We start from the raw sequence: 13715 nt of genomic DNA on the forward strand, positions 1-13715 counted from the left end.
GGAAGGCTATTTTGGTTTTTTCCCTGGCGTGTCTTAGTTGGGCTGCTAATAGTTTACCTGCTTTGTTACCTTGTGAATAGAATAGGAGTTTCTTCCTCTGAAGTAGGCAATCGTAGGAGTAAGCTAACTCAGTTCGAAGGTTTTGTCTAAGTATGAAAAGCTCATTAATATTTTTTGAGGAGGGATTGTTTTTGTTAGCGGATTCTAAGGTTTGGATTTGCTTTAATAAGGAGGTGATTTTGGAGTCTTTAAGTTTCTTTTGGATGGAGCCCTGATGAATGCATATACCTCTAATGAAGGCTTTATGCGCGCTCCAGAGGGTGGTCTCCTAAACCTCGCCATTGTCATTTAATTCAAAGAAGTCATTCAGTTTGGAAAGGATTACTTTCTGGGAGTCCGGGTTAGCTAAAAGGCTGTTGTTAAACCTCCATGGGGGCCTTGACCCTATTGATGTTTTGAGTGAAATGGTACACTGAATTGGTGCGTGATCTGACCAACTGATTGTACCTATACTAGTTGAAGTGAATTTTTGAAGGGAAGCAAGATTTGTTAAGAAGAAATCTATCCTCGAATAACTTCTATGAATTAAAGAGAAATGTGTGAAATCCTTCTCCGAGCTGTGTTGTGCCCTCCAAGGGTCTATCAAGTTTTCTTGTAACAGTAGTTTATGTAGTGAGGGCCTCTGTCTCGCTTTTTGATTAGAGAGGTCGAGAGGTGGATAGATACACGTATTAAAATCTCCTCCTATGAGAAGTGTGCCTTGGATTAAGGGCTTAGCTTTTTTAATAAGGGACCGAACAAAGGCAATCTGACCTGAATTGGGGGAGTAAACATTGATCAGGGTAAATACATTATTATTTATGTTGCACACCACAATTATATATCTGCCTTGAGGATCCCTTGTTTCTGATAGGATCTGTACTGATAGGGATGCATGCATAGCTATGAAAACCCCTCTTTTCTTTTTGGCAAAATTGCTGAGGATTTTAGTTGGATAATTTTTATGTGAAAATTTAGGGGTTTTGCCTTCTGCGAAGTGTGACTCTTGGACAAAAAGAATGTCCGTCTTGTTGGTCGTTGCTTCTCTCCACAGGGCAAATCTCTTCTGAGGGGTATTGAGCCCATGTGCATTAATGGATAGGCATCTGAGGGTCATTTTAGGTTAGGGATGATATGAATGAGGAATGTTCATAGCTATATTTAATTCTAAGTGCTTTAACACATACACATAAGATGTTTGCTGAGATCATGACAAGAGAGCTCCAGTTTATAGACCCTTTTAAGTAGAACCTTAGAGCGGCAAGAGCAGTTGTATATCTAACTAATACAAAAAGTTTGAACCAAATAATAACGTCAAGAACTGGGTAGGTAGGATTGACTAGCTCTTGGCTAGGAAGAATACTCGGGGGGCACAGAGTATCCTTAAACAGCGGAGCCATCGGGGGAACCCAAACAGTTCAGCCAAAGGAAGAACACAGGTACTCAGGCAGCAGTGAGGACAGTTCAGGTGACTTTTTTCCAGCCAAGCGCGGTTGCCGATGCAAGGGAGAAGGGGTTGCTTGAGTTGGGTCGTTTAGGTAACGGAAGTTTGTGGTCTTTGAGAAAACGCATCCCTTCTTCTGGGGAGGAAATTGCCAGGGTTTTGCCGTCTTTTTTAATCAAGATTTTTGTAGGAAATCCCCACCTGTACGCTACTTGTATATCCCTGAGGAGTTTGGTGAAAAGGGATAGCGATTTCCTTTGCTGTAGTGTGACAGCAGACAGATCTGCAAACAGCGAGATTTTGTTATAGGGCTCAGGAAGAGAGCCGTTTTTTCGGATGAAAAAAAGGAGTTCTTCTTTAATATGGAAGAATTGAAAATTAGCAATGATGTCTCTGGGGATAGTCTCGGCAAGTTGGGGTGGTTTTGGGAGCCTGTGAGCTCTCTCTATAGACAGTTCGAGGGGAGAGCTATCTGGAAAGACCTTTTTAAGCAGGTTATACAAGTAAGGCTTAATTTCCATGTTTGAAATCGATTCTGGGATGCCGCGGAATTTTAGGTTGGACCTACGGTTTCTATCTTCGAGATCTGTTGATTTTTTCTTAAGCCATGTAATATCTGTGGAGTTGTGGTCTACTACATCCACCATATTGTTAAATTCTGATGCAATGTCAGCAAGTTTATCTTCTGTATAGGATACTCTCTCCTGAGTTTCCTTGATCTCTGTCTGCATTTTAGTGGTGTGATTTTGCAGATCTATTAATAGTGAGGACCTGAAGGAGAGCATGAGATCTTTTAAGTATGCTTGTGAGATGGGCTCTGCTGTGGCCGGGAAATTTTCAATGGCGGCTAGTGTATCAGTGCTCGTGTGCTCCAGGCCTACCTGCTCCGTGTCCTGTTGAAGTTTCATCCTGGATTTCTGCGGGCTCCGGGTAGAAGGAGAGCCCGGATCCGAGTTGGAATCAGATGGATCTTTTTCTCCGTTGCCCCAGTCAGCTGTTACATGCTCAGCGGTGGTTGTCTGTGAAGCGGCGAGCGCTGCGTCATTGGGCCTTGGGGAGTCGGCGCCATCTTGCTTTGCTCGGGCCGCTCTCTGCTTCATCTCCGCAAAGAGGTCCGGAATCTTTTTTAGCTGATTTTTCTTCCTCTTGCGGTTGGCGTCTGTTTCCATCTGTGGATCCTCCATGTTAGGGATGGATATTGAGGCTCAGGCTGTGTTTTTTCGCCGGTTTTTGTGCTGCTTTGAGCGGAGCTGCTCTCTCACGCTGCCGTCCTGGTCTCCGGCGGCCACGCCCCCCGAAAGAATAGCTTTAAATGGCGTATGAACGACTCCCTCCTGTCAGACCAGTCTGCCTTAGAAAAAATCCACGAATATATATCTGAATACATAGAACTAAATGGTGAGTCTGTTACATCTCCAATAACTCTGTGGGAGGCAATGAAAGCCACCATCAGAGGACGTATAATAGGCTTAGCCTCATTCAAGAAAAAGCAAAAGCAAAAAGACATAGCAGACCTAACCAATAGGTTAGAATTGGCAGAAACCGAATGGAAAGCCAACCCCACAGCAGCCCTTAAACGGGCTAGAGATACAATCCGCACTCAGCTTGACTTAAAACTCGTAGATCAAGCTGAAAAACAGCTACGCTGGCAAAGAAATAAATATTACAGATGGAATAATAAGCCACATACACTATTAGCAAATAAACTTAAACACAGGATTTACAAGCCTCCTACGCTATCGGTCAGACTCCCCCAGAGGAGGGTCTCTTCAGACCCTGCTAAGATTGTATCTAGCCTCCATGACTTCCTGGCCAAACTATATTGTCAACCCAATATAAATAATAATCCAGAAATAGAAGATTTTCTGAACTCCATCCCCCTTCCACAAACTTCCCCTGAAATGGTCTCCTCATTAAATAGAGACATCACTCTAGAGGAAGTGCTTCTAGCAATCAAAACTCTTAAAACTTCAAAAACCCCTGGACCCGACGGGTTCACTGGCCTTTTCTATAAAAAATACGCAGCGGCTCTGTCCCCTCTTCTAGTGTCTCTTTTTAATGCCTACAGACGGGGCAATACACCCCACACTAGCTCCCTTCAAGCAGACATTGCCATGCTCCCTAAATCGGACCTTGAACCGTTGGATCCATGCCAACTTTGACCTATCTCTTTACTGAATATAGATAACAAACTCCTGACTAAAATATTAACTACAAGACTGAATGGCTTTTTGGCGGAGATAATACATAAGGAACAGGTAGGCTTCGTCCTAGGTCGGCAGGCCTCAGATGCCACCCTGAGAGCAATTCAAATTATAGAACTGTTAAATAAAAGGAAAATTCCGGGCCTATGCCTATCACTTGACATATACAAGGCCTTTGACACGGTATCCTGGGACTACTTATTTCAGGTCTTAGCCAGATGGGGGTTAGGGGAATCTTTTATAACCTGGATCAAGGTACTCTACTCCAAACCAACAGCTAGCGTCCATTACGCAGGCTACTCGTCCCCTCTATTTCAAATTAGTAGGGGCACTCGCCAGGGGTGTCCCCTCTCCCCTATATTATTTATAGTGGCCATGGAACCGCTAGCATCAGCCATCAGACAAGACAATGGAATCTGCGGAGTGGAACTGGCTGGAATACAGCATAAATTAAATCTATTCGCAGATGATTTATTACTTTTCCTTACTCAACCTGAATCTTCCATCCCACAGTTATTTACCTTGCTGTCTAAATTCTCTCGACTATCTGGCCTACAAATCAATACAAACAAATCAAAAGCCCTCAATATTAACCTGCCTCGACAAACCTGCCAAACTATTCAGGCCCAATACCACTTCTCTTGGTCTGAGACCTCTCTAGAATATCTGGGGATTCATCTAACCCCTTCTTATCAAACCCTCTTTCGAAATAATTATTATGCACTAAACAAATTAATCACACAGACCCTATCTCAATGGTCAACATACAATCTATCATGGCTGGGCCGCATAAACTCGATCAAGATGACACTTTTACCTAAAATACTTTATCATTTTAGAATGTTACCGGTCTACATCCCCCCTCACTTCCTCAGGATGTTGCAAAATAAACTCTTAAAATTTATATGGGATAACGCACGCCCCCGGGTCCCAAGAGTGACAATGTATGCCCACAAACGAAACGGGGGTTTGAGAGTCCCAAACTTAACAAACTACTATCAAGCCGCCCAACTAGTCCACCTTGTAGACTTATATAAGGGCTCAAAGATGCCTCTCTGGTCTCTGTTTGATATCCCGGAAGCTTCCCCCCAATCGGTTCAGACTCCCATTTGGATTCCAAAAGCTTTTCGTCCACCGAGTTTAAGTGTAGTTTTCCAACACTATTTACGTATATGGGACTCTATTCGTTACTCTAAAAATGTATTATCCCCTACACTACCTCTGCTATCTTTTATTAACAACCCAATGTTTAAACCAGGCAATGATAACCCACACGGCTTTAAATGGTGGAGAGAGAAAGGTATTAAACAGATTAAGTTCCTGTTGGGAAGCTCGGGCATCCTATCCTGGAACGATCTAAGCGATAAATATCAAATCCCATTAGCAGAGAAATTTCGCTACCTTCAACTTAGGCATTGGCTGCGCTCCCTCTTCCCAGTGCAAGTCCAATTTCCAATAACTCTAACACAATTTGAACGCTTTTGTTCTACTGAACCATTTGCCAGAGGAATAATCTCTGTTCTCTATGCTCACCTAAACGAACCACCTTCCTCTTTCCACCATGGATACAGGTCTAGATGGGAGTCCAACTTGAAAAGTAGCAAAACACAGGAGGAATGGGAGGAGACCTTGAGAGTCATACCCAAACTTTCCCTTAATCTGGCGGTGACTGAGTCGTCCTACAAAGTACTAATGAGGTGGTACTGGGTTCCAGCCAGACTATCTCACCTTTCTGAAACAAACTCTGGCCTCTGTTTTTGTGGCTGTAATTCTAAGGGCGACATGCTCCATACTTTTTGGACATGCGCCATGCTGTCCAGATTCTGGGGCAGAATATATAGGATGATTCAGTCGTTAACAGGCAAAAGGGTAACGAAGGACCCCTGGTCAGCACTACTGCATTTTAAAATAGATTCTCTCACGAAACACCAAAACTCCCTTATCCATTACATCTTTGTAGCAGCGAATCAAACTATAGCTAAAGCCTGGAGAACGCAATTTGTCTCCTTTGAGGAGGTAAAACAGAGGGTCTCGACCTTCATGATACAAAAGCAAATGGCAAGTGTACTGGAAGACAGAAACATCAAGTTCCACAAAATCTGGGACCCTTGGATTTCTTTTATAGGCCCAGTCTGATATTGCGGCTCTAGATATCTACCCATTTTTGTCTCAACGAAGGTACTCCGGGGGCACTCACCTTGCTACCCTTTCTCTGCTTCTCTCACTTTTTCTTTCCTTTCTTCTACTTTTCTACTTCTCCCCTTTTCTTCACACCTCTTATTGTGAAGTGCTTCTCTAGTAGCATCTCTCAGTGAGCTGCTAGACTGTCTTCTCTTGGACTCTCTTTCAAAGGCCTCGGCCTTCAAGACTAAGAGGGAATGTTTAATAATCACTTTTAAATCGGAGCTTGTCAAACACTATTATATCATCTTGGTGTGAAATGCCTTTGGCTCAGTACCACCAGGCTCTGAAAACTCCTTAAGAAATGTTTAATCTCCCTCAATTGTTACTCAAGCACAATGTGTGCACAGTCCATTTAAAAATGTATCTGAAAACTTTAATAAAAATTTTGAAACAGAACCAGAACCTAGAGAACCATGCCCATCAGTACTACAAGTCCCAGTGTGACACCCATCAGAACCATGATTTCCAGAAGAAAGCCCCCCGAAGCTCTCTGAGCGATACCCACTGCCTTCCAGGGACCGTCCAAAAATGCCAAAGCCTTTGCAATGCCCACCGGAACTGTCTTTACCAACACAAAACCCACTGTTGAACCAGTCCAAGGTACCAGGACAAGCTTCATCAGAGATCTCCCAGAACAATTTGAAGCTCCAAAGAGATCCCAAAAGGTCAGAACGCCCGTTAGGCTCACATGGAGAACTATCAAGAACCCCCATGGAACCTATGGCAATTCCCGAGTCAGGGTTACAAGGACAAACATCAAGATCAGGGCTTTCAGGGACCAGAACCATCTCTGGGCATGCAGGCAGACTGGCAACATCAGAACATGTCTCCCCTAAGGAAGCATCTGAGTACGCTAACACCTTAGACACACTTGGGCATTCTGGCACACAAAGCACATCTGGGCACACTGGCACAAGAGAAACCTCTGGGCATGTCAAGGAACTGTGAACCTCGGGGTCAGCCAAGATAGGACCGAAACCAGGACTGGACAAAAATTCATCATGACTAGACTTCACAAGCACTGGACTCTCACTAAAGAATGCGGGAACAGACTTGGATGTCGCTGATTCTAGCAAGGTTATTAACAAATCAGGTTCAGGGGCATAAACAAGACAGGACAAGTCTTCTGATGTATGAACTGAGCTAGATAGGGATTCCACAACTTCCTCTGGACTGGACAGAGACTCATCTAGTACCTGGGATTGGGGCTCCAAAGTAGCTGCAAAACAAGTCAATATTACAGCATTCCCCACTGAACTGGGCAAATCTGAGGAATTCACTGGACAGGAAGGGAACTCCGGAATCTCTGCCACACCGGCCAGAGATTCAGAATTTTCCAAGATACAAGGCAGGGTTTCAGGAACGCTCACTAAATCAGACTGAAATTCTGAGACTTCTGTTATTTTGACCAGAGAATCAGAATTATCCATGTTACAGGGCAAGACTTCTGAAACATTCAGAGGACAGGGCTGGAGTTCCTCGGCTGTTACAACACTGGAGAGGGACTCAATAATATTGGTTAAATCAGACTGTGTACAGGGCAAGGTATCTAAGACACTTGCTGACAAGAACAATATTTCAATGACTTCTGCTTCCTTAGACAAAGATTCATCAAGTTTATTTAGAGTGGACTTTAATTCTAAGACAGCTGCTAAACAAGTGAATATTGCTGCAACACCCACTGAGGTAAGCAGTGCCTCAGAGTCTTCTGCTAGAGGGTTTGAAGTATCCAAAGTACTGGGTGAAGCATAGGACTCTGCGACCCCAGCTTCACTGGACAGGATCACTGAACAGTCCATATTGCAGGGCAAAACCATGGAAGCACCTGCTGGACAGCATAAGGATTCTGTGACCTGAGCTTCATAGGAGAGATCTACTGCACAATTCATGGTACAGGGCAAATTTACTGGAACATTTTCTGAACAAGGGAATAATTCTGTGACCTCAGGTTCACACAGCAGATGCTCTGAGCTATTCACGATACAGGGCAAATTTTTTGGAACATTTTCTGAACAAGGTAATAATTCTGCGATTTCAGGTTCACATAGCAGATGCTCTGAGCTATTCACGAAACTAGAGCGAGATGTAGAAACAGGAAGATCAAGACACAATGTTTGTGCATCTGAATCACCATTCAATTGTAAAATTGGGAAATTCAGATGCTGGGGTTCTGAGGTTTCTAGACAGGATTGCTGGGACTCAGAAGATAATGTAATGCATCTATTGGCATCTGCTGGATCAGACAGGAGTTAAACTTTATTAACACAGGTAATTTCTGCAGAAGTGTTTGCAGAGGCAGGCAAGATTTTTCTGATGTCTGTTTCACTGAACAAAGAGTTATGAGTACTGGCTAGGCTGGACCCAGAAGTCAGCAGGACCTCTGGATTCTCTGCTGAGAAATTTGCGCAAGGCAAGGTTAAGTAAGTATCAGTGGCTTCTGTTTTACTGGGAAGTAACACTGAGTTATCCATGGTACAGGGTGGAATTGCAGGAACTTCAATTTCACACAAAAAGAGCTCCGAATCACCTGCTGAATCAGCCAAAGGTGCTGAAGCAGGCGGGTCAGAACGCCAAATTTGCGAATTCGGTGTCACATAAAAATCATCCAAAATCAGTTCCCACACATCAATCAATGGAGCCACAAAGTCATACCCACACACACCAATCTCTATTAGGTTATAGTCCGACTTAATGCATGCATTCAATACGAATTCACTTTTTGCACTGTAAAATTGACAAAATGAACTTGAATCATTCTTCCATTCACAGACCAGGGCTTCCATCTCTCCCTTCTCGAATGGGGGATCCCATGCATACTTAACAGCTGAACATTCAGGCTGATCACAGTTTGCAGATATGATTGTGGCAGGAACATGTATTGGGTTAATTAGCAGGTGATTGGCAGATTCCTTATTCTTAAGAATCTCCAATACCTGTAGCAAGTGTTTAACTGTAGTGTATGCAAACTTCCCTTGCTTCACAAATCAGTTGATTTGTTCAATACTCTGTAATATCTCCTCATAATCATACTCAGATAATTCTTTTAAACAAAAATCTTTATTTTCCCTAGCCAGTGATGAAAGTTCATTAGTAGTTTCATAAGTCCATTTAACTCCCCTGAAAGACAATTGCATTTCATTATCCGTTAATGGCAGAATCTCATTACAGGTCTGATGCGCAGTCGCTAAAGATAACGACTCTGCAGATCGTACACGTTTCTTATAACGTTTGCGTTTGGCTTTAGACCCTGCTGCCTTTGGTGATTTATTCAAAGCTGCAGGAAAATTATCAGTAATACTCTCTGCTTGCTGATCATTTTTGCAAGCAATTGAAGGAGCAGCTGATTGGCCTGCTGCCAGGAGTTCATTAAAAGGGTAAGGCAAATTAGTTTTGTGCAGCCAGTTATGGATCACAAACGCTAGAAATTCCAGCGGTCTCTCTTTCAAATTGGTATGATCGAGGACATCAAAAGCCCACTGAAACAATTCCCCTTTAAACAAGATATAACTTAGCTGGAGTGCCCAGGTTGAAACAGGAGTCGCTTGGAGATCGGGATTGGCCAGGAACCTGGCACATTCAGAGAAAAACTCATTTTCTGTTTCAGAGTTAAGTTCTTCAAATTTCTTAAAGGAACAGGAACCATAATTAACAGTGTCATACTTTCTGGGAATCCCCCCCACAATGGGGATTGGTAATGGGGTTATCATAATGTTAGGCTTGGTGGTGTATTCTCCACAGCCAGCATGCAACGCATGAGCTGACGTGAAGGAGGTACACACACTAGCACAAGGAAACAGGCTATCCCTAGTATAGTGGAGGGGAGGACTGACTCCAATAGGAGATTGTGGCGCACAGAGCCGGTGCAGATCCGACAGCCACAAACAATACTTTCGTGATAACGTCTCAGCGCAAGGTAGCGCTGAGCGCATAAACCAGAACTTAGGAGATCAGGACAGGTAGACAGAATGAACGCTTGCTAGCTAGCCGCTACTTAGTGACAGCAAGCGTCCACAACAAGACAGACTGGAATGAGGCAGCCAATGCGTTGCAGCGATGGCGTGCCTCACAAAGGCAGGACAGGATAGTCAGGAAATAGCAGGATCAAGATAGATGAACGTAGCACAGACAAATATACAATAAGTATGTTTTCCTAGCGTATTACAATTACAGCTATCAATGAAACTATTTGTAACGTCTGACTAACATATTGTAAGGCTTGGTGGTGTATTCTCCACAGTCAGCATGCAACGCATGAGCTGGCGTGGAGGAGGTACACACACTAGCACAAGGAAACAGGCTATCCCTAGTATAGTGGAGGGGAGGACTGACTCCAATAGGAGATTGTGGCGCACAGAGCCGGTGCAGATCTGACAGCCACAAACAATGCTTTCGTTATAACGTCTCAGCGCAAAGTAGCGCTGAGCGCATAAACCAGAACTGAGGAGATCAGGACAGGTAGACAGAATGAACGCTTGCTAGCTAGCGGCTACTTAGCGACAGCAAGCGTCCAAAACCAGAAAGACTGGAATGAGGCAGCCAATGCGATGCGGCGATGGCGTGCCTCACAAAGACAGGACAGGATAGTCAGAAAATAGCAGGATTAAGATACATGAACGTAACACAGATAAATATACAATAAGTATGTTTTCCTAGCGTATTACAATTACAGCTATCAATGAAACTATTTGTAACGTCTGACTAACATATGTATATATCGGCAATGAACCGATATATGACATAAGCAGGAACGCTGACTAGGAATGGAGTAACACAGGGAACAGGACTCAGAAGGATTCGCTATCTCTTCGCAGAGATGAACGCAATCCACAAACGGTAACAGAACAGGATTCAGAAGGATTCGTTATCTCTTCGCAGAGATGAACGCAATCCACAAACGGTAACAGAACAGGATTCAGAAGGATTCGTTATCTCTTCGCAGAGATGAACGCAATCCACAAACAGAACCAGGAGCAGGGTAACTACCTCAGCACGGGTGGTCACGGTACGCGCAACCTACCAAAACGTGCTGGAAAGCTGACTAACTGCACACAGGATATAAACAGTTTGTGTACGTATACATCAGCGACACTGATGTATTAACGTAACACAAATACAAGGAAAATAATAAACGTGCTGGTATGCATATATATGGGCAATGAACCAATATATGATGCAAAGACCAGCAAAGTATCTTTATAACAAGAAACACGATCGGGGGCTAAAGCGACAGCAAGACTGGCTTACACTGAAGCTATGAAAACCCAAGGAAACCCTGCAGGAAGCAGATCTTTATACTGAGGTCATCCAATGGGAGCAGACATGCAGATTCCCACACAGGTGAATGATAATCAGTCACAAGCTGACAGCAGGGAAAAACAGACAAAGCTATACAGCTTGCATGGAAATAGATCAGAACTGCCTGAGCTGCAGCACTACTTCCAGCAATAGCTGCTGCAGCAGCGATCATTACAGTACCCCCGCCTTTAAAAGTGGATTCCAGACGCTTTTCAAAACTGAAATTTCCAACAAAACAGTCTGACTGATAATTCATGATGACCGGGACAGCCCGGCAAGACCGAATTCCAGAATCAGTCCCCACAAGACTGGACCCATCAGAACCAGAACCTACAGAACCATGCCCATCAGTACTACAAGCCCCAGTGTGACACCCATCAGAACCATGATTTCCAGAAGAAAGCCCTCCGAAACTCCCTGAGCGATACCCACCGCCTTCCAGGAACAGTTCAGAAACGCCAAAGCCTTTGCAATGCCCACCGGTACTGTCTTTACCAACACAAAACCCACTGTTGAACCAGTCCAAGGCACCAGGACAAGTTTTCTCAGAGACCTCCCAGAACACCTTGAAGCTCCAAAGAGATCCCCATAGGTCAGAATGCCCCTTAGGCTCACATGGAGAACTATCAAGAACCCCTATGGAACCTAGGGCAATTCCCGAGTCAGGGCCACAAGGACAAACATCAATATCAGGGCTTTCAGGGACCAGAACCATCTCTGGGCATGCAGGCAGACTGGCAATATCAGAACGTGTTCCCACTAAGGAAGCATCAGAGCACGCTAACACCTTAGACACACTTGGGCATTCTGGCACACAAAGAACATCTGGGCACACCGGCACAAGAGAAACCTCTGGGCATGTCAAGGAACTGTGAGCCTCAGGGTCAGCCAAGACAGGACCAAAACCAGGACTGGCCAAAAAAAAATCATCATGACTAAACTTCGCAACTACTGGACTTTTACACGAGAATGCTGGATCAGACTTAGATGTCGCTGATTCCAGCAAAGTCAGTAACAAATCAGATTCAGGGGCACTAACAAGACAGGACAAATCTTCTGATGTATGCACTGAACCAGACAGGGACTCCACAACTACCTCTGGACTGGACAGAGACTCATTTAATACACTGGATTGGAGCTCATGAGGCGCTGCAGAACAAGTCAGTATTGCAGCAGCCCCCACTGGACTAGGCAAAACTGAGGAATTCCCTGGACAGGAAGGGAACTCTGGAACCTCTGCCACAGCGGCCAGAGAACCAGAATCTTTCAGGATACAGGGCTGGGTTTCAGGAACACTCATCAGACCGGACTGAAATTCTGAGATTTCTATTATTTTGACCAGAGATTTAGAATTATCCATGTTACAGGGCAAGACTTCTGAAACATTCAGAGGACAGGGCTGGAGTTCCTCGGCTGTTACAACACTGGAGAGGGACTCAACATTGGTTAAATCAGACTGTGTACAGGGCAAGGTATCTGACACACTTGCTGACGAGGACAATATTTCAATGGCTTCTGCTTTGCTGGGCAGAAATTCATCAAGTTTTATTAGAGCAGACTGTAATTCCAAAACAGCTGCTAGACAAGTGAATATTACTGCAACACCAACTGAGGTAAGCAGTGCTTCAGCCTCCTCTGCTAGAGGGTTTAAAGTATCCAAAGTACTGGGTGAAGCATAAGACTCTGCGACCACAGCTTCACTGGACAGGATCACTGAACAGTCCATATTGCAGGGCAAAACCATGGAAGCACCTGCTGGACAGCATAATGATTCTGTGACCTGAGTTTCATTGGAGAGATCTACTGCACAATTCATGGTACAGGGCAAATTTATTGGAAAATTTTCTGAACAAGGTAATAATTCTGCGATTTCAGGTTCACATAGCAGATGCTCTGAGCTATTCACGAAACTAGAGCGAGGTGTAGAAACAGGAAGATCAAGACACAATGTTTGCGCATCTGAATCACCATTCATTTGTAAAATTGGAAAATTCAGATGCTGGAGTTCTGAGGATTCTAGACAGGATTGCTGGGACTCGGAAACTGATGTAGTGCATCTATTGGCATCTGCTGGATCAGACAGGAGTTGAACTTTATTAACACAGGTAATTTCTGCAGAAGTGTTTGCAGAGACAGGCAAGATTTTTCTGGTGTCTGTTTCACTGAACAAAGAGTCATGAGTACTGGCTAGGCTGGACTCGGAAGTCAGCAGGACCTCTGGATTCTCTGCTGAGAAATTTGTGCAGGGCAAAGTTAAGAAAGTATCAGTGGCTTCTGTTTTACTGGGAAGTAACACTGAGTTATCCATGGTACAGGGTGGAATTGCAGGAACTTCAACTTCACACAAAAAGAGCTCCGAATCACCTGCTGAATCAGCCAAAGGTGCTGAAGCAGGCGGGTCAGAACGCCAAATTTGCGAATTCGGAGTCACAAAAAAATCATCCAAAATCAGTTCCCACACATCAATCAATGGAGCCACACAGTCATACCTACACACACCAGCCTCTATTAGGTTATAGGCTGACTTAATGCATGCATTCAATACCATT

Source organism: Hyperolius riggenbachi, chromosome 2, assembly GCF_040937935.1.
Source record: "Hyperolius riggenbachi isolate aHypRig1 chromosome 2, aHypRig1.pri, whole genome shotgun sequence".
NCBI classification, from domain to species: domain Eukaryota; kingdom Metazoa; phylum Chordata; class Amphibia; order Anura; family Hyperoliidae; genus Hyperolius; species Hyperolius riggenbachi.